This window comes from Aythya marila (assembly GCF_965140915.1).
Source record: "Aythya marila genome assembly, chromosome: 6".
NCBI lineage: Eukaryota > Metazoa > Chordata > Aves > Anseriformes > Anatidae > Aythya > Aythya marila.
In genome coordinates, this window is record NC_139047.1 from 24795965 (window position 1) to 24821101 (window position 25137).

General features: G+C 46.5%; 1 protein-coding gene across 5 annotated transcripts in view; it reads left to right on the top strand.

The window, feature by feature from the left end:
- The window catches only part of SEMA5B (semaphorin 5B), a 261113-nt gene that overhangs the window by 11917 nt on the left and 224059 nt on the right, over positions 1–25137 (top strand). Inside the window, exon 1 of one of the 5 annotated variants that reach the window (XM_082763902.1) lies at positions 13967–14055. The exons of the other annotated variants lie outside the window; for them this stretch is intronic. The gene's annotated coding sequence lies outside the window, so the exon portion shown is untranslated. Of the gene's footprint in view, positions 1–13966; positions 14056–25137 lie in introns of those variants that run through there. 5 annotated transcript variants of the gene reach the window in all.

Below are 25137 nucleotides of genomic sequence, written 5' to 3' on the forward strand. Positions count from 1 at the left end.
GGCGTGCCAGTAAATGATTCTTGGTTTTCAAGGGTATTGAAAAGGGAGGAAGCTCGTGCAGAAAATGAAAGGCAACAGGAAGAAGAAAGATAAGAAGCAACCAGAACTGTGTTACTCCTCTATGTTTGGTAACACACATAGAGGACGGGAAGAAGAAATTAAAAAAAGCTGTGATGTTATTTTGTGTCTCATCCAGCTGGAATATATCAAGCCCACTGCATGGCCCTTTATGCGATTCCTGAACAGACAAATTTCCTTTTTACCAGGGAAGAAGCCGAGGCAAAGAGAAGTTGAGTCACTTGTCTTAGCTGATCGCGGGAGGCAGTGTATGCGAGTCCTGCACTCACGGTCGCTTTTTCTTGCTTGACAGCAGAAGCATGATGAATTATTTGTGTTAAAGCAGAAGAGCCTTGAAGTAGTTCCTCCCCTTTTTGGGAAATTATTCTTTCCTATAAAGCAAGGCCAAATGCTGTGTTGATGGATATTTTATGAATACTTATGGTAAAGGTTAAAAAATGTGTGATTATTTTTTTTAAATCTACAATGTCATCGAATGACCATTTCTGCCTCGTAAGTTTGAAATCAAAATATTATGTTGCTTTTCTGTTTCAGCTCTTTCAGTAACTAGAGCAATACTCTGTATGCTGTAATCCATAGAAATACTCACCGTATGCTATAATCCATGGATTGAGTTCAAAATTGCCGTCTTGGTGTCAGAAACCCCACCAAGGATTTGCTTTTACTCTGTTGCTCCTGCGGTGCTTGCCATCTTCCAGAGCCTGGGAGTCTGTCTGGTTTCGTAAGGAAAACTGCTGTTGGCAGCGAGACTCCTCCACCCAGCTCATGCTGCTGGTTGCGTCTTTGCCTTCCCGTAGCCACACCGCGCCTGGCGGTCCCCCTGTAACGCAGGGATGGAGGGAGCTGTCTCAGAGATGTGGTAAATAAATGAAACGACCTTGTTCTTCTTCCTAAAGAAATGCAGATCGCTTTTAAACAAGATTCTAAAGCAGATAACTCTCTGAGCCTTTTCTTACCTTTTCTTTTCTCCAACATAGAAAATTCTTAGCCAAGCACCGCTTTTGTCTGTATTTTTAGTGGGCATAAATTTATCTACTTAATATGTAGTATGCTTCTTGCATCTACACATAATTAAATCATATTTGTTCTTAGAAACTATTCATCTAGTGTAAACCTGCTTCCTGAGTAAATATTCCTTTAATTAGTAGAACAAATAGATTGCGGGATTTGGAGTTGATTATCGCAGCATTCCTTTCCCTGGTGTCTGCTTCAGATCTGCACAATGGCGAGGTGTGCTAAATACAGCCGGGGAACGCAGCAGCAGGCTTTTCTGCAGTTTGAAAATAAATACACCTTCTGAATGCTTCACACCTACGGAACCCTTCATTTGGGGATTACAGAGTGCTTCACCATGCTGTGTGGGTATTATTTCTTTCCCTTTTAGAGGAGGATAAACTGAAATGGAGAAATTAAGGCCAGTGTGCTACGTCACCGCGTTGTGTTAATAGGGGAAGCTGTACTGAGATGTGTGCGGTCTCCAGCCAGGCTCAGCGGCTTGGGGCTGGGGTGTGCAGGCAGTAGGAGAGCTGAGAGGGGAGTGCAGCCTTCCTGGATTTTGTATGTACAGGGGCAACTCCTGAGAAGTCAGGGGAGAAACCCATTTCTTGCAGGAGTGTTTAGGAGTTATCAGCGGCTTCACGTTCCCTAACTGCAGGGTGAGGAGTTCCTACTAGGGGAGGGCAGATTTTGAGCTCTGACTTGCTCCTGCTGAGATAATTAGCTTGACTTTAAATCATTTCATCTTCTGAGCTGGAGTTGCTTATGTGGGAAAGAGATGTAAGAGGCCCCAGCCAAATGAGAGCCCCTGGTAAGGATGCAGGTGAACAAGGCTTGTAAATGGCAGCCCGGAGACTGAGCAGAAGAGTGTGTCTGCCAGTGAAATGCCACTGTTCGGACGTATCCTTAATGAAAGGAAAGGTTTTACTCTGCAGTCAGCAGCCAAAACATCCCTTTTGCCCTGTGAGCATGGCATGGCTTTGCTTCAGGGGTGCAGTGAACAGAGGTGGCATTTGGGGGAGACTCGGCAGTGTCAGAGCTGATGGATGGATGCCGTGAGATCCCACTTGAATGGGGACAGCTTTTTGTGTCTGCTTGGCTTTGGATGGGGTAAATTCATAAAACTGTCCAGTCTCACACACATACTGACTTCCAAAAATCCTTTCCTCTTAGTGTTCCTAGAGCTATTAGACATAGCTGAACCTGCTCAGGTAATGGACTGTGAAGGAAGGAATACGTTGCTTAAACAAAAACATCTTTAGCAGCTGACAGGGTTAGTTGTTTTTATTTTTCTCTGCATACTTACTCTAGCTCAAGGGCTCTCCTTCAGGGCTCTGAAGGCTTTATTTTAGCAGAACAAGCATCAGCTGACCGGTAAGTACCTCCTTGTTGGATGTTGGTGGTGCTAATGCAGCCCGTGCCTCGTCTCCTAGCTCAGGTGTGCCCACCTGCGTGGTTCTGCAGTGATAACCAGAGGGTGCCTTCGTGTGGTTTAGCGTAATCCTCTTAACCGCAAGATGTTCTCATTGTGCAATACGCTATCCACTTGAGAGTTAGCAGGAAATACCTATTGCAATTCAGATTTACATCCTGGATTATTGGGCAATAATTTCCTCATTGCAGGCAGGTTCTGCATCCCTCAGAGGTCAGATAGCGCGGGGACGGGAAGTTTAAGCCAGCTCCAAGAGGATGTCTGACGAGAGCTCTTTGCCTCGACTTTTCACCGTGGAAGGGTGTGAGAGAGTACATGGGATCTGTTTTGTTCTCTGAGATCAGAAGTCCTTCTGGGATGAGAAGTTACCCCACAAACATCAGCAGCACCTCGTGCCGCACCGCTGCGCTTCGCATGGAGCCGCTCCCTGCCTGTGTGACATGAACAGCAGTGGCAATCCGTCTGAAATGCAATGCCCTGTGCTTTAAATGCTTTCGCTTTGTTTTCAGATAACAATCTCTTAGCTCTTTGAGGCATTTAGCGAAAATTGTTTTAGCATGACTGCAGCATCTCAGAGAGCGTTGTGTGTGTTTTCGTGCGGGTAGGAGCTGAAACCACATGGTGCTGCCGGAGCCGGAGCGCTTTGCTGTGCTGTGGCAGGTAGGATCGATTTTACAGTTAGGTGAGACTGATCTCAAATGTTCCTTTATTGAGTTTATTGGCACCGACAACTAACAGTGTTAAAAGGTTAACTGGTATGCACGTTAAGCTGCACACAGCCCCAAAAAATTGTGCGGAGAATCAAAACAGTAGTCTCCTGTGAACGGTCCCTTCACTCGACAAAAATGTCTGTGTGCGGATGTCGAGCCTTGATGAGGTTGTTTAAGATCACTGGACACTGTAAGCTTACAGCTTTTCTGGGCCTCTTGTGGATAATATTCCTGGCTGAACACTGAACTGAAGGAAGGGCAGAGCTTAGACGGAAGATTTGGAGCATTCCTGAGACATCTGGGATCCATGGCTAGCATCAGGTTGTGCTACAAGCCTCCCGCGTGAACATGAGCATGTCCCACACATGCATCGTGCTTCCTGACTCAGCCCCCCTACAAAGCAAACAGCACTTCAGAGATATTGGGAGGCTTCTCTAGGATTTGTAAAGCTTTGGGAACACCTCGTCTGGGCCAGCTACAGAACTGCAAGTATTGCTAGTGCTTGGAGTCAGGTAGGCCTGTAAAAATGTCACCTCCTTTGGTCCACGTTAACAGTTGGAAAGGAACAAGAACTGAGCGAGAAAGAGAGATGTGTGCTCTGATTGCTTAAACACCAGTGTGGGAATTGGTAAGTTTTAACTTCTAAACTCATCCCTACCAGCAGCTCTCTCTTTGCCTTGGGCAAACAATGGGAGTCAGCAATAGGCTCCTCAGTTGAAGTAATAATACATAAGAAAAAGAAGAGAAAAAAAGACATCGTTTTCTAGAGTTGTTGTGGGAATTAATCAGACATTATTTTAAAGTATTGCCTGAAAATTGCTACATATTTTAAATGGTTTGCTATCTCTGCATATTAGTTGTATGCATAGGAGAAAATCAGTCTAAAGCACAGCTCATATTTGGTGATTTCCATTTGAAATGACCCTTTCTTTCATCAAAACAACAGAAAGGACAGATGTGTGTTATTAAAAAACAAGACGTTCTTGTTCAAACTGGCAGCATTATCTCTGAAACCCACCCTGCAGGAGCAGTGCTTGCAGAAAAACTAGATTCCCACCAGCTAGCTGCTGCTAACTCTTCAACTTCGTGCTCCAAATGACTTGCAGAGCAGCTGGCATTAGCCACCCTTATTTCCTTTGATGCAAGAAGTGTGCTTTTCCCATTCTCAGATTCCTCCACACCTGTGCTCCCAGTAACAGGCGGTGATCGGCGGTGAGTCACTTGACACGCTCTGTGCCTAGAGTTGGCTTTGCTCCTAGTGACGTGTGCCAGCCCGGGCGGAAAACATAGAAAGAAAAAAAACATAGACCCTAAAGGCATGATAAGTTGAATTATTTCCCCTCAGCCCTTCCTTTCCCTTCCCGGACTGGAAATCCAGTTTGCGTATGGAGTTCATGAACTGGAAACAAGCTGCTGACTCTGTGGCTGCTGTTGGCTATGATCCTCCAAACCTCAGCACTGGGACTGCAAGCCAGACCTCTCCGGTACATTAAGGCTCACACACCAGCTTTAATTGCTGAGCTTCCTTTCAGGACTAAGAGATTACAAAAGAGTTGCCAAGGCTCTCTTGTCAGTGGTCCATGTTCCCGTGATACCCTAGCTAACTTGACTTTGAAGTGGGCTGCAAATGAGGATGTTCTCCTTTCTCTCCTCTACAAGTGCGCGGTGCAAGGGTCTAACTGCGGCTGAAGTTCCCATCAACTTGATTAGCTGGCACCGGCTTCGATGTGGACTGAAACACCGAGAGCAAACCGTGTCTTTAGAACTAGCCCTCTGCAAGTTACCCGAGAAGTGACTGTGTTTGTTCCTCCTGAATTTAAAGCCTGTGGATTGGCTACGAGCCTCCTGCTATGGACCCGATCCAAAGATCACTGAAATGAAAGAGAGGGAGGGTGTCTTAAAATTCCTTCCCTCGGTTTTGGATCAGGCTTTCTTTTAAAGATACTTGTCCTCTCTTCTAATCTGAACCGAGTATTTTCAAGAGCCATGCATATCTTTTCTATTTCACAAGTTTGTGTGTTTCACTCCCACTGGCATGCCCGGCTCACGGCTCCTCTCATTTCGTATGGCTTGTGGTCTGTACGAGCAGGTTGGTTTTCATTACTGCATCAGACATGGAGAGCTACCAAGACTGCATTTTAACAGAAGGTGGAATATATCAGTGTTGTACAACTGAAGCCAGAGCCAACAGCATATTTTACCTTTAAGCTAGCGAGTCTACCAAAGCCAGTATTTTTTTAAGCTGGATGGGGACCGTGCATCTGCTGCGGTGCAGCTGGAATAGCCGCCGGTAAGGGCAGGGTGCCCTCTCCAGGGGCTGGGTGTATTGCTTTACGGGCTGCCCACCTGCACTGGCCGCCTTTCACTTGGCTGCACTGCACCGCGGTCATGGTTGAAAATAAGCAGATTTGTTGTTTAATACCTTTGGCAGTCTTACAAGGAGATGGAGTGAAAAATTGAGAGCGCTCTTGGTTGGCATCCCGTTCCCATCAGGAAGGGCTCGCGTAACTGCAGGTCCCGAGCTCGGCCCCTCCTGCGGGGGCGTTGTGCCTGCTGGAGGGAGAGGCACCCCTCGGACGCTGCTGTTTCTGGGCAGCAGCCTGCAGAGGATGCTCACAGTGCCACCGCTTCTCAGCAAAAGCCTTTCGGCCTTGGCTGCTCTCTTCGGCGAGGCGGGCGAGGCAGTGTTTTGCAGCCCGCAGTTACGTGTTCCCGATGCAGGGAAGTGCTGCCGCGCTGGGTCGGCCTTAAAGGTCACGGCTATTCTCCGTGCGTGCAGGAGGGAAGGGCTTTTCGGTTTCTCCGTGAGAAACCCCCCCAAAGGCAAGAGCAAGCTTCAGCTGAATCGTTTCCCTTTTTGGCTCTTTGGCTGGAAGCGGGCTGAGCTCCAACTCCTCTGGTGCTGTTTGCCCTGTAACCTCCGTTCCTTCCCGAGTCCCATCCGTGCCGTCAGAAACGGGGCAGGTCCCTTTCCTCTGCCCTGGCCCTGGGCTGTGGAGCTTGGACTCGGTCCCCTCAACTTTCACTCCCCAGAGCCGTGCCCAGGCAGCAGCACGCTGCGCGGGGCGGCCTGGGAGCCGGGAGCTTTCAGCCCCGCCAACCTTGGGCTGAAGCACACAGGCCTCTACTGACATTTGGGGCTGAATGCACACGGTAGCCGCCGCCGAAGCCAAGAATGTGTCTCTTCATGCCACTCAGAGGCTGTACCAAGGGCGAGGGCACGATTAGTCATTCAGCAGGCAAACATCTGGTGTTTCGCGTGCCCTGCAGCTCTTCCTACTTCACAGGCCTCACTGCTGAAGCTGGGAATGTGTTAATGCAGGCATTTCAGTTCTGTATTTTCGACTACCACCAGCAACTTCTGGACTGGCTACAGTTAGCCAGCACGTTTCTAAAGAAGTAAAAACGTGCTTACTTGTCTGCTTTTTATTTTTAATTCTGTGTTATGGCAGGGTACGGGTCTCTCACTGGACACGTACCAGCACCGTGCCCTTGACTTCCACACATCGTGACCATGCACTCACTGTTCAGCCTTCAGCCCAGGCTCTAAATCCGGCCCAGGAGTTCAGGCACAGTTCTGAGGTGTCTGTTTTCTTTCTGGAATATATGCCTGGGCCTGGAGATGAGTGTCAAGGTATTATGTACAAGACTTGGCAGCTGCTTAAATGCATAAAAGCTTCCTGCAGTTGGACGAGGCAAAACTGGTTTGCTCATGTGGTCTTTTCCAGTTCTGTATTCTTGTGTTTCTAGATCCCAGCTCGTTCTGGACAGCCAGAACCATTTATCTCTTTAGTGATGTGTGATAGATGAAAGAAAAGAAACAGGATTTTCAGAGGGTTTCTAGCCACCTAACACTGTTTTTACGGCTGAATAGCTATCAGAAAACCAGTGAAAATAAAATATGTCTTTATGCAAATCTCTGCCCCTTTTCTCCCCGTGCTTTGTCTTCTGTTCTGAATCCCAGAGTCTCTCTGACCACGGGCAATTCATGGCTGATTCTTTAATCCTTGCAAAACTTCTTCCTTTTGTTCCTTTTTCATGCCCTCGTTCCCTTCATCTGGGGCAACCCATCTGGGCTTTTAAGTGACATCAGGTTTCTTTGTTTTCAACACTTGGTGAAATGTCCTTTTCCAAATGCCTCTCCGTGCAGTACACCTGTAATAGCTGGCTTCCTCCAACTCAGGCACTTCCCTTAGCACATCTATGTCCCATTTGAAGATAAAACTGCTCATGGTGCCTTTTCTGTGTCTCATGTCTTCTTCCAGAAGCAGCAAAAGACATGCAATGGGTTTCTAGTCTACTGAGTTTATAGCTGGTACAGCGTGTCTTGAAGTTGGAGCCTGAGCTGGAAGCGTGTTACAGCTGCTAGGAATGCAAACAGTGTATGTAGACAGAGCCTGAATTGCCCCAGGTATCTCAGTAGATCTTAATCACAGCCTGTTTTCTTCATCTAGGCATAGCTTTCAAGCAAACCGAGTCTCAGAGAAACATGACAAAACTGCTCCGCTGTTTTGCAAAGTGCAAGCAGAAGTTGTAGTTAAAGTGACCCTCACCATCAGCTGGAAAGTACAACCTCAGGCAAAAAGACTTCGCTGCATGCGACTTCAGCAATGGCAAGGTGACAGATACGCATGGAGCACAGGGAGAAGTTGTGCTCTCTCTCTGTTGGGTAACGTGTTTTTATGCAGACTCACAAGCAGAATCGTGGGGGGTCCATTGGCCTTTTGACCCGAAGAAGAATCATTAGTAAATCGTAAGCCAATTAGGGTTGGAAAAAAGCTGACAGCCTCTCCAGTTCATCCCTTGCTAATGTAGGACTGTTCCCTACAGTGCATTTTCTCTTGTTGGCATTAAATGATGGAGCATCTATTGCTTCCCTTGGGAAAGTACACATTCACCGTCAGTGAACTCTGTTTAACAGATAGCCTAAACCTTCTGTAGTTTCCTTCCCGTTTCCTGACTAACTCTTCCGAGATTTTTACACCTTGGGAATATTTGTGGATAGTGCTGTTGTTACCATATGTCGTATTGGTGATCAGTGTATCTTTATCCTCAGGATATGCTCATCTACCATCAAATCTCAGAGGAGCCCTTTCTTTTGGTTGCGTCAGATCTAAATTTGGATGTAGAGCCAAATGGCTTCAGAGGAAAACCCTCCTTTTTAGACTATCCTTGCCGTCATTCGGTTTGATGATTAGACTGCCATTTTCCTTTATTTCAGCTCAGTGACCAAGCAGCAATCTGGAATTATCCATCATCCTGTTTCATATATTTCATGACTCGGTGTAAATTAAAAATAATCCTTTTTGGAAGCCTGAAATTTTACCAGTGGCCAAAGTTCCAGAGAATCCATTTAGAGGAAAAATACTAGTAAAAGTAAGAGAGGATAAAAAGCATCACTGGCTGTGTCTTTTGGTGTAAATCACGTTCATTTCATAAAAGTCTTGAACACATCCCTTAAACTTTAATACCTGAATTTCAAGCCCAGCAGTCAGTGGAGTTTTTAGCACCAGCCAGAGAGTGTTCATAGTTGGCAGGCAGATGGTCCTTTCCCCTCTTTTACATTCTTTTAACGCACTAACACTGCCAGTTGGGCGTTTGAAAGCCTCATTAATTTTCCTCACTGTTTGGCAATAAGACCTTGCTTGTTCCTTGCTGTCTTCCATTACTGAAACCTGTGCAGTTTTCAGATTGCTCCTACTTGTTGCTTTGATGTGGGGCTGGGTTATTTGCCTTGCTGTGGAACCAAATGGCGGAGATGCTGAGTGATGCAGGAACACGCTGGGATGTGATGTCAAAAACGCAAGCGGTTGGAGTGCAGAGAGGAGAAATTTGGTGCATGGGTACAGCGGGTACAAGGAAGGAATTAGAAATGAGCAAGAAAGGATCATGTCAAGACAATATTGATGTTAGATCCAGCAAGCTCAGAGGAGACTGTAGCTTTCTCTGGTTACATTTTCCGTGTTTTGATGTTATTAGAGGAACCAATGATGTTTCTTTATATTTTCCTGGAGAAGTCTCAGGTTTCTGCAGAGCTCTGGAAAGACGTGATGTGTCTGAAAATACTCCTTTTACATAACTGCTTATTTTTCTTTTTTTTTCTTCTTTTTCTTTATTTTCCCACAAGACAAATGCTTTACAGTGTAGCCCTCCTTTACACAGCGAATGTGCAGAAATGGCAGCACGGAGCTGCATGTTGAGTGGTTTCGACTGGCTCTGTATCTCATTATCCAAGTTACAGGATGGATTTTTTGACTGCCTGCCCTGCAAACTCATTCTGAGACAGGTGTGTTAAAAATGCATGTGTCCTTGGTTACCTGGAGAGAGCAGAGGTGCTTTGTAGCTCTGCGTTAAGTTAAACGAATAGAGCCTGTATTATTCATTAAGACAAAATCATTTTCTGAATCTGAAAAAAAAAAAAAGAAACTGTCTTGTCTGAAAATCATTTATCTGGCCTTGATTTTCCTGAGGGCAGCGAGCAGAAGTCAAGTTTAAAACAGAATAAAACTCTTTTTCTGTGGGATCAACAAAAGTAAATTGCCAGCAGAACCACTTTTGATCAAATAAGTGTCTGCTGCAGGAATTGAGCGCGCTGCCTGCGCAGCACAAAGTTACAGCGTGCCTCTGCTCTCCGGTCAGTTAGCTCTGCTTCCCTCTTCCTCCTGGCGTGCTTGGTAAATTGAGAAAGATGGATGGGTAAAAGGTTTTGTCTCTCTCATGTGGACTTCTCCGAGGTGAAGAGCTTGCTGCTCGATCAGCAGTATACATCTGACAGCATGTGTGCAGAGAAACCAGCGGCACTAGGAGCTTGTGGTAGCAGCACCTCTGCTGATGGCATGGAAAAGTATTGCCTTTATGTCATGGCTTCAAGAGGAGTGATAATATTCTGTAGGTCGTGGCCTGGGGCATCATAGTCTGGGTTCTCCGAAGTGGAGGAGAGTCTGATAGAACCAGAACTGCAGGACAGGATCGAGGGTGTTAAATATGATTCATGTGCTGAGCTCCTCTTCCAACGAGGTAGGATGTTGCAGGAGTCATTATCTTTAAGGCGAGATGTAATTCTGATATCCGAGCTGTCTTGTCGTGGTCAGCATCCATCCATGTCCTACCTCGGGTCTCTTTGCTTTTCAGCCCCTAAGTCTTGGACAGATTGCAAATTGGAGCAATTTATATTCTGGCTGCCATGGAGAATTACATAGGAGAATAAATCTCCAGAGAAAAATGTGTCGGGCTTTTGTGTGAGTAGGCACTAAGCAACGTCACCACGGGGACCCGAGGAGCCCCGGCTGGGGTCGGATGGAAACTAACCAAAGGAATATAGTGATTGCTTCTTCTGAGCTTTTACATCTGCGAGAGAGGGTCTGTGGAGAAAAGAGTAAGGATTGATGAGTTTGGAGAATCTGGATCCATAGTCACTTTTGGCCTATCGACTACCATAGCCTTGCAAAATTACCCTCCTCAGTCTTCTAACAAATAAGCTCACCAACCCGCTGCTGAGACATGGAACAAAATATTTTTGCCCTAAAAGTTCAGTCGATTCCTTTTAATCCCTGATGCCAACGCTACTGTCACTTTTCTTTCACAGATTCTCTCTACTGTAGTGGTAGGCAGTGAGATGAACCCAAACCAGGTCCAGTGTTTGGCTTCCTCCTCAGGAGGAAAACTTCTCCTTGTTCCCTGTACTCCTCCAGATACCCTGTGGTTGTGTCTGCACGCAATCCTCTCTAGCACTGCAATTAGTTATGGTATTCCTTATCTTCTCTCCCCAAATATTTGTGCATCTGCATGGTATGTTGTTCAACAGGTGCTGTTTCCCACTCCAGACATGACTTTATTCCTCTGCAGGGAGGAATGGCTCCCGAGGACGGCCCTCAAATACTCTGCTCTGGGCGCAAGGCAGTGCCACCAGCAGCACTACATATCTTGCCTCCTTAATAAATCTCAGGCTTATTTTCTTTATTTCCTTCCTGCCAGTCTTCTTCCTCTTTTGTGAGCTGTATTACTTGGCACCCGGATTCTCGCCATAGCATTTTGTCCGGCTATTTTCTGCCCTTCGTTGTGCGGCAGAATTTAATTGAGCTGGATGAAATATACATGAACATGAAGCGGCGATTACTCAGCCCTGCTCCTGTTAATTCACAAATGTAATTTAACAATTTAAAACAAATCTTAACTTCACTCGGTAGTTTTAGCGCATCGATCACTAAATTCATTAGGGCTTTCTAAGGACGTCATGCAAGTTGTGCGTCCCGCTCCCAAATACATATTTTGTGCGGGATTTATAGGGGTTGGGAAAGGCTCCCTGCGGCCGCTGCCTGCAGCCTGCAACCTTCTGGTGGGATTGCTCGTGTTGTGGGACCACAGCCTTGGGGGTTACTCCTTGGTGCCTGGTGCACTGTGCAGCTGCGTTGTCCCGGCTGGAACCAAGCTGGAATAAGACCTTCCCACTCCAGCTGTTCCTCTCCAGCATCTCGCTGGAGGTTGTGTAGCTGCCTCGCTTCTCATTTGCAGTGGGCAAGGAGCACTCAGAGTCAGCTGGTGAGGGGTAATGTGCTACCACAAGGTTTGCAGTTGGTTTGTCCTTCTCTAGGCATAGCCATTGCTTAGGTTGTAGTTGTTTTAGGATTTTTTTTTTGTACCATGTTAGCTCCTGTTTTTGAAGTCTTTTGTTTTCCTCTGCTCCCTTCCAAACCCTCTGTCCTCGTATCTTGTAGTTTTGATTTAATCTTTGGCCAGGTTGTTTTATTAATTTTTAAGTAAGATGCCCTTTGGCTCTATCAGGTAAGACAAGACAGAAAATCCGTGGTATAGCAACAGTTCATCATTTTGCAATATGCCCCCGTATAGTGCCGAACCCAATGGCACTGCTTCCTCACAAGTTGTCCCAGGGGCCCCCCAGAGCTCACAGAATCCCAGAGTGGTTTGGGTTGGCAGGGGTCTTAAAGCCCACCCAGTTCCACCCCCTGCCATGGGCAGGGACCCCTCCCACCAGCCCAGGCTGCCCAAAACCACATCCAGCCTGCTCCTGAAAGTAACCGTGTGGTGCAGTCCTTAACGCGTCTGGAAAGGCCCACCTTTAGAGCAGCTACGTGTCCTATCCCTCCGCTCTCGCTGGAAAAACATTAAATAAACTCAGCCTTCTGGCGGTCAGGAATATTTTCCGAGCTGTATTGTAATTCTATTCAGAGATGGCTCATATCACCTTTTTCCTTTATGAACACTTTCTTCTAACCTAAATAGCTCTTTATGCCTGATATATTTATAGTCAGTAATCATCTCCCCTCTCGCCTCTTGTTTTACTAAGCTAAACAATCCAAGCTCATGAGATTCATAAAATGCCTGCTAGCATGAGTAGCTTTCCTCTGAATGTACTCAAGACTGAATTCCTCTTTGGGCCCAGGTAGAACCGAACTGCACAGCACCAGGTCATCCTTTCCTCCCTCTGCTGGAAGAATGTGTTTTCATTTGTCTTCTTAGAAACTGTGCCCTGTTAATGGCTCAGGTGATTGTGAATCCAATTAGAAACCCCGGTCTTAATCTCCGTCTTGCTAACCAGTGATATCCACAATATCCCTGATGGCTTTTAAATCCTTTTCTTGCACTTTGTATTATCGAACTTTGTCCTGCTCCACACCTCTTACGTCGCATGTGTTCCCTCTGTTCCCTCCTGCATCAGCAGCATTTCTGAGCCGTGAGTCAGCATCACCTGCCATCACAACAGGTCCACGAACATAAAGCGTGGCAAAGTTTGAACTCAGGCTGTGTGTGTAGCTCCTGCTGAGCGTGCGCCTCATCTGCAGGGAACCCAGGCTGTAATGAAGCCCTGGAAGCTGCAGGTGGAAAGTTTTCATCCTTAGCTCTTGGTAGCAGACCATACATTTAACTTTCAATGCCTTTAGTTTAATCCCTACTACACAACTCATGTCGATTTCCACAGTATTGCAAGATCCTGTGCTGTGCTCCACTATTCCAGTGTGTGTGCACTCAAGGTACTCACCATCTGTCGAGATAAAGCTGCTTTGCTCAGGACATTATCTCAACAAATGTTTCAAAAGATGCATTTCTAGATGTGCCCATGCAGGACTGCAGCCTAAATCGCTCCTGGTTTGACTGTGCTGCTGCTGCAGTCTGCATGGGGCTGTTTACACGTCCCCCTGCGTGTCACTGCTACCCCGTTAAGGAGATGGGGCGGGTCTGATTGCCTTCAAAGCAGTGGGACTCCATATGGGTAACATTTGTGCCTGTGTGGAGCTCCTCACAGGAGCACGATATTATTCAGTATTACTGGACCTACTCATGCAGACATAGGTTGGAAATCCCTTTTATTGGCAAAAGCCAAAGCTGGTCAAATCCTGCATTTGTCCAGTCTGCATCAGGATCCCACTGACCTGGGGCTTACACCAGGGAATCGGGACCAGTTAATTTAGCCCTGATGACAGGCGTTGTGCCGCTGATCTATATGATGGGATCATGTTTGGGCGTTGGAGGGCCCCTGGGGAGCCCCACGTGATCCGCTCTGTGAAATTAATTTGATAATGCTCCGCATTGTTTTCCCTCAGCCCGATCATTCATTCCTTGCTGAAGCTGAGGCACTCAGGGTTGGGTTCATCGTGTTTAGAAACCAGCTACAGTTTTCCATTTACAGGATGTCAGAATCCCTGTGTGGTCTCTCTCTTACAAAAACACCAAGCTCAGAGCCGTGCTGAAGGAAGGAGGCCTGCCGGAGGTTTCTGCCAGCGAGGAGCACGTTGTCATCCCTCCAGCTTGGAGCACTGAAACACAGGCGTCCACCTTCCTCAGAGCTGGCCACGGGCAGACCTGCAGGTGCTCCTTCACGAGGTAACCGATGTGATCCGTGCTGGTGAAGCGCAGTGCCAGCAGCTACAGGGGTGAGAGTCCAGTCCCTCCGGCCTGCAGCCTTCCAGCACCGTGCCTGCCCGTTCAGCTCTGCCAGCTGCAGGCACTGGGCCAGCACAAGCCCTGGTGCAAGTCCATTAGCATCAGCGCAGTTGCCTGCACCTACCCAAGGCTAACCTCGGCCCACTGTGGTTAAACTTCTTGCAGTATTTCCTCTAAGCCCTTGTCTTTATTCATGGGTTTAGAAGCTGGCTGCAACAATGTGCGCCACGCTGGCATTTGGCATACAGCATGTCCTCGTCCTGGGAGCAAGGATTTTCTTCCTCTCTAAACCAAAACAAAACAAATAGAAAACTCAACGCCCTCCGAGGAATTGTAGTCTGATTTCCTGAAATAAGTAGGAGTCTGTTTCAGATTCCTTCTTATTCACCTGTGTCCCTGAGGTAGATTTGTGTTAAAGATTATCAAATGCATCCGTATGCAGATACAGAGAATCTGTTCTCATGTGCAACGTCAGCTCATATCGCTTGCTTTGGTAGTGGGGGGGAGAGAACCCTTCCTGGAAATGTAAGTAAGTACTGCTTAGGGCAGTGTACCCATGAATCAGTCTGCTGCTGACCAGGTAGCTTCTCTGTGCTTCTGTATCCCTCACCTAAAGCAGAGCCACTGCTTCGAGCAAACGTTGCTCTGGTTTTGTCTTCACACAAGGGCTCGAGCCTTGATAAATTTGTTACTCAAAGTGAACACACAGGCTTTTATGCGGACAAATTGCAGTTTTAGAGTTGCTTGAGAGTATTTCATTGCAGCTTTGCGTGGCCATCGCCTGTTGGTGACAATTGTGTGGTACGGATCCGTTACATGAGAGAGTCTGTCGGCTGAGTGAGTGGCAGGAGTGCTCAGTAAACAGGAGGGGGCTTGGATGACTCACTTGTGCAGGCGCCCATGCCAAAGCACATTTACATGAGCATTCATGAAACTGCTAGGGCTTCCTCTGTGATATGTCTTTGCAGAAGTTTTTGGTTGTTTTTTTTTTTTTTTTTTTTTTTTTTTTTTTTGTTTTTTTTTTCAAATGCAGTTGCTTTCTGGACAACAATAAAATCAGCCTCGCAGCTGGTTGTAGAAAAAAGCACCTGCAGTGTTTGTCAAGAGGAACTTGGTGGAAGGAGTTCAAGTGGAAAGTGAACCTGCCTGGTGCTGCTGCCAGCACCGCCGGGTGAGATGAGCTGCGAATTGGATGCGGTGAGGGCAGACCCTGCTTTCTGCCCTCACGTCTGCCCTGGCATCCGTATGGCTGCAGCAGACCGCACACGGGTGGTTGGGAAACCGAGGTGTGGGAGGGGTGTATTATTAGCATATTTATCTATTTCACAAGGATATGGCAAATTTTGAAAGATAGTCATGCTCATGCCTTTTAAACAGCTGTACAGATTTAGGTTGGTACTGTCTCTCAGCTGTTCATTATCTGCTGCTCAGCTGACTGGTCATGTAAGTATTCCTAATTTGTTTCAATACAAAGTGGAACAGTTCATTTAATGAAGCTTTTAATTAAGCTGATAGCAAGAAGGGATGGTCAGGTCTTAAAGCACGATTGTTTTCAGGAATAGGCAGGACAATGGCAATGATACTCGCAAAAGCGTACGGAGCAGCAGAGGTAGGAATGATACTTCAGTTCGTATCTTTAATCTATGTCTTACCTTATATCCTTAGGCTATATTGGTTCTGAAACCCGTTATGGACTGTTTTCTCCCTTCTGTCAAAATACAAAGGTCTGGAAAACAGAATCACATAAAACTGAAAAAAAATGTTCTTGTAAAGTGCAGCCTTACTGGAAATTAAATCCAGACATTGCAGGAAGGCGTTTGATTCTGACTGAACAACGCTCGTGTTCCTTATGGCAGCAGTGTTTACATGGCTGATGAAGGAGAAATCCCAATATGCACAGATCCTCTTCTGCAGACTAGAGAGCACCTTCACAGGTTTATCCAGTGCTTTGCCTTTTTTAGCTCCTAACGCATCAGTCCTGGGGAAGCGTATGTTCATGGGCCCGTTAGCAATAAGGCCTCGTCTGTTGTGGTTTTTTTTTTGTGATGAAAATATCACAGCCCATCTGCTTTTCCAATTGTAGAGCTGTCCTGGTTGGTATCTCGCTGGCAGACCGGCTGCAGGGAGCACTACGTACACATTTAGTATTAATTTCATGTATGCTATACAATATAGCCCATTTTCACACACTCCTTTGATAACCCTCATGCTTTAGTTTTCAGTACGTCTGGGGTTGGGGAAAAATCAGGCCCTAAGGGCATGCTGACTCTGCTTTTGAAGACTCGGAGCTTTCAGAGGAAGCTAATAGAAGCCATGGGTGCTCAGGACCTCTTAAAGCTAAGCCACAGGTTGTGCTGCGCTCGCTCATACCAAATTAATACCTCACTGCAGATAGTTCCCTTCCTTCAAAGCCGTCACGCATCGAGCACGGTGCTTGGCAGTCGGAGCGAGCCTTACGGCCAGGTGTAAAGGGAGCAGGAGTAAAGGAGCAGGAGCCCCCCGGGTGCCCCAGCTCTCCCAGTAAGGGGCTGACCCGTGGCAGCTGCAGGTCTGGTGGCCAGCCTTCTGAGCATACTCTGCCATGTGAAAACCTCTTGGCGCCCTGTTAACATGTATGAAATAATATGGAAACCCTGGCGTTGCCAGTGTGATTAGCATTTATCTCATTGTGGATGAGAAACTCAAAGAAGTCAGCTTTGCTTTTATCTTTAATCAATTTCCCTTTCCAGCTCTGGGTTTTCTTCCTTTTTTGTCTTCCCTCTGCACTCCTGGAATGATTTTTAAATATTTGCACAGAAACAAAAACAAGTGGAATTGTTTGTAGATGTCATCCTTGTAAAGAAAAGCTTGATACTGTTATGAATGTTGGACGAATAACAAGTCTGTACTTTAACTTTGAAGGCACTTTGTGATGCTCGCTGTGTCATAGAACTGTATTTGTTCAAACAATGCAGCATTTTTCATGGTCTCTGGTTTTTAGTGCTCTACCCTCTATACGTCCTTTACTAAGTCCCGATCATTTTGGTACCTGAGCACAACTGGGGCTTGATGCATTAGATTATTATGGATTTGTATTTCTGCTGCCTATTAAGTGTGCACCCTAGTTCAACCTGAAATTATGGCCAAAATGCAGGAATTACAGGTGGTGTTCTGCGCCTAGAGTAATTCAGGAGGTCATAATGGCCTAATCTGGCTGTAAAATATAATAATCTGTCTAAACCTTTGCAAGTACCCTAAAGTACTGCAAAGTGCAAAATATTATAAACAGAGTGAAGAGCCATCATTAGAGAGGAAATGAAAATAGCCTGGCTTGCCTAGCCTAGCAAAACTGAGGTGGAAAGGGGATATGAGTGTCCATAAATATATCAGGGGGGTTAATACCAGGGAAGGAAAAGGACCATTGAAGCTAAAGGACTCGGGTTGCGCAGGAGTAGCTCGTAGACATGGGTTGTGAATAAATCCAGGCTGGAACCTCTTGGGTTCCTGCCCGCTAGAGAAGTGAGGGGCAGGCTTCTGTGACAGCTTTTGGAAGGGGGAATATGTTGAACGTGGATCGTGGCTGTTTATGAAAGGGATCAGTGATGTGGTTGTGTGTGAGAGCAAGAGGCTGGGTGACCCAGCAGAGTTCAGGAAAAGAGCACAAACAGCCCGACTTTTGTTGTACGCGCTTCAGGGCCCAATTCAAACCAGTGTCAGCAAACCCCAGCAATGGCACCATTCAGCTCGTCCTTAGTTTACCCCATTGCACAGATTTCCGTGGCTCTGTGGGGGGTGAGATGTTATATGTGAGGTCTTACCTTGCATAAAGTACAACTTGACATTCCCGTGATGGCCAGCAGACTGCACGGTTGGAAAAGAAGTATGTTCGCCTGCTTGTCACTGCTCAATTTAGACATGACTGGGCATAATAAATCTCTCGAGTTATCTTCCATATGCAGTATTCTGTATCTTATGAATCCCTTGAGTGAAGTTTAATGAGAAAGCAAGGTCACAGAACAATAAGAGAAAATTGCCGCGTTCCAGCTATGAAGACAAAAAGATTGATCCAGTCAATAGCCATTCAAGGCAGGGGAAACCTTTACATTGATTTCAGTGGAAACTGGATCAGAGCCTTAGTGAGTAAATTACTGTCTGGTCTCCATACCGTGAGCGTCTGGTATCGTGATATAACACAATTATATCAGGGAGGACATTTTACTCTTAAACTGTGTTATAAGGCGTAAGAAATAAAAGAAAAAAGGATCCCAGTTGCAGCGTTCTCCACAATATGAAGGTCATTAATTTTTATCTTGAGCCGTGAAATGTAATTCAGAATCCCATAGAAAATGCACATTGGCATTTCTGATCTCTTCTTTAGGAGCAGTCACTTTCCTCCTGAAGAAAGAGCAGCTAATCACTTTTCTTCGACCAGAAAGGAGAGCTCTGTACGTCAGTACATTCAATCTAATGCTGAATTTTCTTCCTTGGTGCTTTAAACTAAAGGTGGGTCCAAGCTGAAATGTTGGATCCTAAACCTAAGACTCTGGGCAAGTTTCTAGATTTACAACTCCTATACCAGGTAGTGGCTATCTCGGCTGCCATGTTATTCTCGTTATTGTAGCAAAAAAAACCCACTAAGACTGGAGCAAAATCCAAAGAGGCAACTATTGCTATAGTTGCCCTAAATTATCAGTATGTTTTGAACTAGCTGTGGCACATGCACAAAACGTGTTCCTGAAGGCCTGCTATGAGCTCCCTTTTCACGATGATGACCTGGGGCTCAGAGCAGATATCAGAGGCAGAGCCAGAGCTGAACCTGGATTGTCTCAGTTGCAAGCTGGAATTGTAAAACCACATGGCAAGCGAAACCACATTGCAATTCTGGACATTTTAGGGATGCTGATTTATTTTCCATTCGGGCAGCTACAACTGTCCCTGCTTCTCCTGCTATTTAAATCAAACCACCGCGTCTTCGGGGATGGGACCCTCTCATTAAAACCCAGTTTGGTGCGTTAGCGTTTTGTTCCAGGGCCATCCGCAGGGAATAATTGAATCTGGCTGTTGTGTTTGTCTGTGCAAACAGCCCCCTCGCGCTGCAAAGCCTCCACTTAGTATGCGCACACAGCATCGATAGCTCAGCCTGCCCTCCCCGGCACGGCGTATATATGTATCCTGCATGCACTTGCACGCACCTACCTCCAGCTGTGCCGCCAGGTTCGTTTTGCACCATCGCTGGGGGCTTTTCAGGGCACAGAGAGACAGCACCGCGGAGGAGGGAAAGCCGATACTCTTTCTGCTTCATAGCAGGTGCTTGTTAAGTGCTTCACCATTGCTAACTTGCAGATGTAAAAAATTTTTGGAGGCTGTGTAAGGAAACACTTGCACCAGTAAGCAGCGTGGGCTGTGCTGGCTGTGCCTCTATGGGCTGGGCGCCTGCCCAGAGCTCCCTTAATCCCGAGAGCCATCCGCCATCCACCCGCTGTGCCATGCTGAGCCCTGTGCAATTCGAGGAGCTCGTGTTTTGGGTGCTTTGAGTCCTGCAGCTCCTCCAGGCTCCTCCTCGTGATGCACCCCGATGTGGATGTGTGCATCCCGGAGGGCTTCAGAGCTTTTCCTGTCCCCTGAGCCAATGTGTCTGGAGGATCCCCTGTGCTGACTGCAGGAGCAGAGGAAACAAGAGGTCCGTGAGTGCCAAGGTGAGGCACACGTTCTCTCTTCACAAAGCCGGAGGACGTTCCTACAGTGTCAGAGCGTCCGAGCTGTGTTCCCATGTTCTCTCTGGGCTCTCGCTGTGCTGGGGTTACTGCCCTCCTGGGTCTGCTGCTCGTTTGGCGATGGGAACGCTCCCTGCTGTTCAGGGCAGACGAACTGGGTTAGGATATGCACTGTTTCAACTCAAGTTAAGTGCCCTTCCTGCTTCATCTCTCTGTTTATTGTTGACGTATGGCTTTGCTCCCATTGCACTGAGAGCTCATGTTAAGTTGCTTGTCTGCTCTGACCCCTTTCTGCATCTGACCCTAATTCTTCCCCTGGAAAGCAGTGACTGCAAACAGTGCCTTTCCTTTCAGGGATGCCCTACATTCTTCCCTCTAGATCAGTGATCCCCTCGTTTGACCAAACTGTATTTATTTTTTGAGTGGAACCAGCTTATAAAGAAGCCTGGAGCTCGCCATACAATTCCCTATACTGTAGGAACCAACTGAGTGCATCTGAAGGCAGTTCCTACTTTCTTGGTATTCCTTCACGAGTTTCATTTTTTTGGCTGTGATCCCAATCCATTCCTCAAAACCTGAACTCATGCAGTCAATATCCATGAACCGAAGTGTTGTTATTCCAGGTAAGGGCCTGGCCCCGTGTTTTAGGGCCCTGTTTGCTTACCTTAGCTCTGCAGATGTCCTCTCTTGTCACTCTTTGTCAAATGTCACTTGTCACCCAGACCAGCTCCGGGCCACTGGGGTCAGACAGCTCGTGCTGTGAGGAGAGCAGAGCAGAAACGCTGCACCTTCGAGATGGGCTGAGCCGAAATGCCAGGCAAGAAGAGACCCGATGAGTGTGCAGATTTCAGAGGAGGCTGCTGCCTCCTGTCCCCATATTGGTGAATTTAGCCCTAAACTCTGTAGCTCAGACACGTCTCAGACATTTTCAGCAGTGTTAGTAAGGTAGGAGCTTCTTTAGGAGTCGGGGATGAAGTTTTTCTTTCCCTAAACTGGTACAGGGCACACCTGGCAGCGATAACTCACAGGAGCCTCGCTGTTAATGTGACCAGAACTGGAACAGATAGGACACATTTGCGAATCAATTCCCGACTTCCCCATGCATGTCTGTCTCCTCTGCCATTTCAGCAGTGTGGTGGAGGCAGATAGTATCCCAAAGCTTTTCTTCGTCTCCTCTCACATGAAACATGCAGCATATTATAGATGTCAGATCAGAAGTGCACGCTAGCATATTTTACGCACAAGCTAGCTTGCTCCTCAGGTAGGAGATGTTTAAAATAAACCCAGCACATTCAGAAACACTAATGCAGCAGTTAAAGGGAGTTGACCACAGCAGCTTCCTGAAAGACAAGCATAGCCTCAGATATCTGGCACTGGCCTGGGACTCAGGAGCTGGGCCACTATTTTTGGCTCTGCTATCAGTTTTTCCTGTGCACAGTTCCCCTGTTTGTAAATACAGGCACTTATCTCCTTCAGGAGAGCTTTGCATTGAAGAAAGTCATGGGAGAGCTGTAGGAACAGAGCCCGCTGGTGGCCAGAAGAATCTGTAATTTCAGACTTTTGTATTAATATCTAAGCAGGCTTCTGTGCTGGCCCTTCAGTATCACTGCGTTGGGAGTGGGACTTGAGTATACGGACGCCGCACGATGTACGCGAGACCCAGCCCCGAGCAGAGGGCAGAGCACTCAGCGCAGATCAGCTCCTGCCCTCTTGCACTGATGGGGATGTCTGCTACAAACTGCTGGTGGGACGGGTACCTCATTAAAGAGAAGAGGCAACGACTGAGCATCACAGTAATGGGGAAACGGGGAGGTAGTTGTAGGAAGGGGGAGCGGGCGAGCAGCCTACATGGTACACGGCTGGGTTTCAGCTTCTGGTTTCACTTAGAAAAATCCAGCTCTCCGTGCCTGCGCTCCTGCTTCCATTTAAAACTGAAACTATTTTTTTAAACCTCTGTTTATCTTCAGAAACCTATTTCTGCCTGTTTTCATTTAGTTTTTTAAAATTACTAGTTTAGCCCAGTAAGACTTACCATGGATTTTCTTAAGGGGAAGAAATGGATTCTGCAATTTCAAGCCAATAATGATCTGTTCGTGTACAACATGAAAGAAAGAAATCGAAGGAGTTTTTTGACAAGGAACAGACGTCTCTGTAAAGTAATCTTTTCTAAGCCAACTGCGGAGAGATTTAGCTTTCTGGTGTTTCCCATGAAAACACACATAACTCATTGCTGTTCAGCAGTTTCAGGTCACTTGACTGGACGTAATTAGCATTCTGTAATGAGCTGGCGAGCCCGCTGATAGTCCTGCCAGGGAAATGTGTAGGAGCCTGCAGAACGTACTTGGTACATCACACGCGATGGTTTGATCCAGGAAGACATTTCTCCTCACCTCACAAGGTTCATTTGACGAATCTGTGTGGATGTGGAGTGTGTTCGGGGCGCGGTGCGTCTCCTTGGAGGAATGTCGCAATATCCAAATTGGTGGTTCGCTAACGAGCTGCTTCGGGTGAGCTTGAAATACTCTTCCTGGTGATGGCCTAGAAAAGAGAAGCTGACGGTGTCAGATGGGGAGGAGAGAAGCAGGAGCATAGAATAGCTGCATGTGCCTGTGGGGAGGGTGTAAAGCCCTAAATAAGCGAAATAAAAAACGTTGTCGGTGCACTGGGAACGATGCACATTGTTAGAGGGAGCCGCTCCTTGGGAGAGCAGATGTCTTCTTCAGTTCTCATCACTGGAGTTTGGAAAGGATTTCAGGGAAATCCGCTTCAGACTCCGAGAGCAGCACTGCACATGTTCTCTGAAATACTTTCTGACTGTGCGTGTTCAGTACAGCAATAATTTAGGCCCCAATCCAATACCCACAGAAGCTAATGGGTGTCTTTCCGTTAACTTCTTTTTAATAGAGCAGGCCCATAAAGAGAAGACAAGCGTATTTTTAAGAGCCTGCTAATCTGTGGAGCATGTGTTGCTTTGAATGAAATCCCTTAGCACGCTGTGAATGGACGATTTCCAAAAAAAAAAAGAAAAAGTAAATATCCATTTGTAGAAGCTAAGAAACTGTAAAGGCTGAGGAAGGAAAGGTCAGCTGCATTCCAGGCTAAAGTCTGAAGATCTTCGTGGGTTTTAATGTGTTTTTTCCTGTGTGGGAGTATTGAAGATGCCTCAATATTAATTATGTAGGGTATAAATTAATGTTAAGAAGAAATCCACCCAAACAAACCCCAAACCTTCTCGCTGTGCCTAAAAATAAATTGCATGAGTGGAAGGAGCCAACTACCTCCTTCCTCATATAGACACGAGGAAATGAAGGTCTTACCTGCTGTTTCATAATCAACACAACTTTTGTCTCCAATATGTATTCTAAAGGCTTTTATTCCAGAAATTGTTTGTTTTGTGGAATTACTGCACTGCATGTTTGCATAACTCTATTTCATATTTATTTTTATTTTTAAAGCCAGAATGGCCTATGAGCTTCTAGTCTGCTAATGTGTTTAAGTACAGAACGTAGAACTTCCTGGGCTAATTCCAGCTTTAAACCCAATAATGTATGTGAGCGTAGTGGGACGTACTTATAAGAAGAAATTCAGACTTACGAGTGGGCAAGCAATGGACAACCTATGACGACATGGCAGGTTGAAGTCCTAGGCAAAGAGTAAAAGGTAAAAAGTCTGCTGCTTTCCAGTTTGTTTGTCTCATTTCACCTTCCAGTGCTTTGATCTTGTTATACCTTTGTCTGCCGGATTAAAGAACTGCCCGGGATCAGATAGCAGATATTGTGTAGGTGCTTACAGACCGTGATCAAATCTCCTCTTAACCTGCTCTTTGATAAGCTAACAAGATTGAATTCTCTAAATCTCCTGCAGAAAAGCGTGTTTTCTAGACCATGAATCATTCTTGGGCATTTGTTTGATACTATTGCACCGGTGTGAAATTGGAGGTGTCCAGTGGTGAGCCGAGCTCTCTTGATTTATTTACTTTGTAGAGGCTCTTGTTCTTTGAAAAATCCTAGGCTCCAAGTACGTTCCCAAATGTGACCAGCTCTGCATTTCAGCCAAAGATAAACAGACAGAAGTCGACAAGCATCTCCCCCTCTTGTGTAAGCCCACGTCTGTAATTGTTTGCACACTTTTAAATGTTTCTTTAGCACTTCAGAGAGGCGGTGATGGTGAAGTAATGCGCACTGATCCCCAAGCAGTGTTTGGGAAACTTCTAAAAGAACCAGAAAATGTTGTGCTTAGCACCAGTGTGATATCAATGCCCATGTCATGTTTTTATCAGATAGGTAACTGAATCACCTGTCTTCATGATCCTGTGCTACAGAAATGAGTAGGAAGTTCTCCACTGGTGGCAGGAGAGCACCTGAAAAGAAGTCCTGACTTCCAGCTTCCAACCTCAAATTTCCTAGCTAATGCCAGTTTTAGGTCTAGGAATGCAGGTCTGTCCGACCCACGTGTTGAGATGGAGATTAACATTTTAGCTCCTGCCATTTTAGCTCAGTGCCATTCAGTGTGGGGTTTGGAAGCTTATGCATTGTGAGTGGGGAGAGGGATTAATGGCTTACGGTTTAGCCAGGGAAACATAATACTTGTGCTCCCGAGTATGCTAAGTGGAAAGTAGCTCCTGAAAGGTAGCTCTGATCCCTTATCTGCCCCAAAGAAAGCCAAAGTACAGCTTACGTGGTTGTGCTGGTGATATCCTGGTTGTAAAAAGGACTAAATTAAGCCATGTCAGAGAAGTTGTACCAGATTGATAACCAAGTAAATGACAGCAAGTGCTAGCAGAGAGACTCCCTTTCCTACAGAACCGGTCCCTGGAGGCTCTGAATAGCTCCCTGGGATTCCAAAAGTCGGTGAGCGCTGAAGGCATTTGGGTGTTGAAATTTATGTTACTGAGCACGAGGAGTTCGGTCAAGTCCTTAAAATGCGGTGCAATTGTCCGTGCTAGGAGAAGTTTCAGTTCTCTCCCTGTAGGCAGGAGCCCGTGTTTTACTGCACGTGCATGGACGTTGTCAAAGTCCAGCTGTTCCCATTACTAAAACTGTAGCTGAAGGTGCATCGATCCCGCACGAAGAGCAGTTGTTTATGGCTGGCAGAAGCGGCTGCGTGCAGAATTCACCGGGGCAGGCACATTAAGCACTGCTCAGCCCGAACGCATGAACTTCAGCCTCCTGTGCTCCGCTTGGGGCTGCTTATATTTCAGATAAGCCCCCGGCAGGCTGATGGTTTTAGTGGAACGCAATCTGAAAATCAATGTCCCCGTGTCTGCTTTCACCATTGTGCTCCATTGCGCTTTGTGGTCTTACGTTATTAAAATTACATCAGGTGTGTA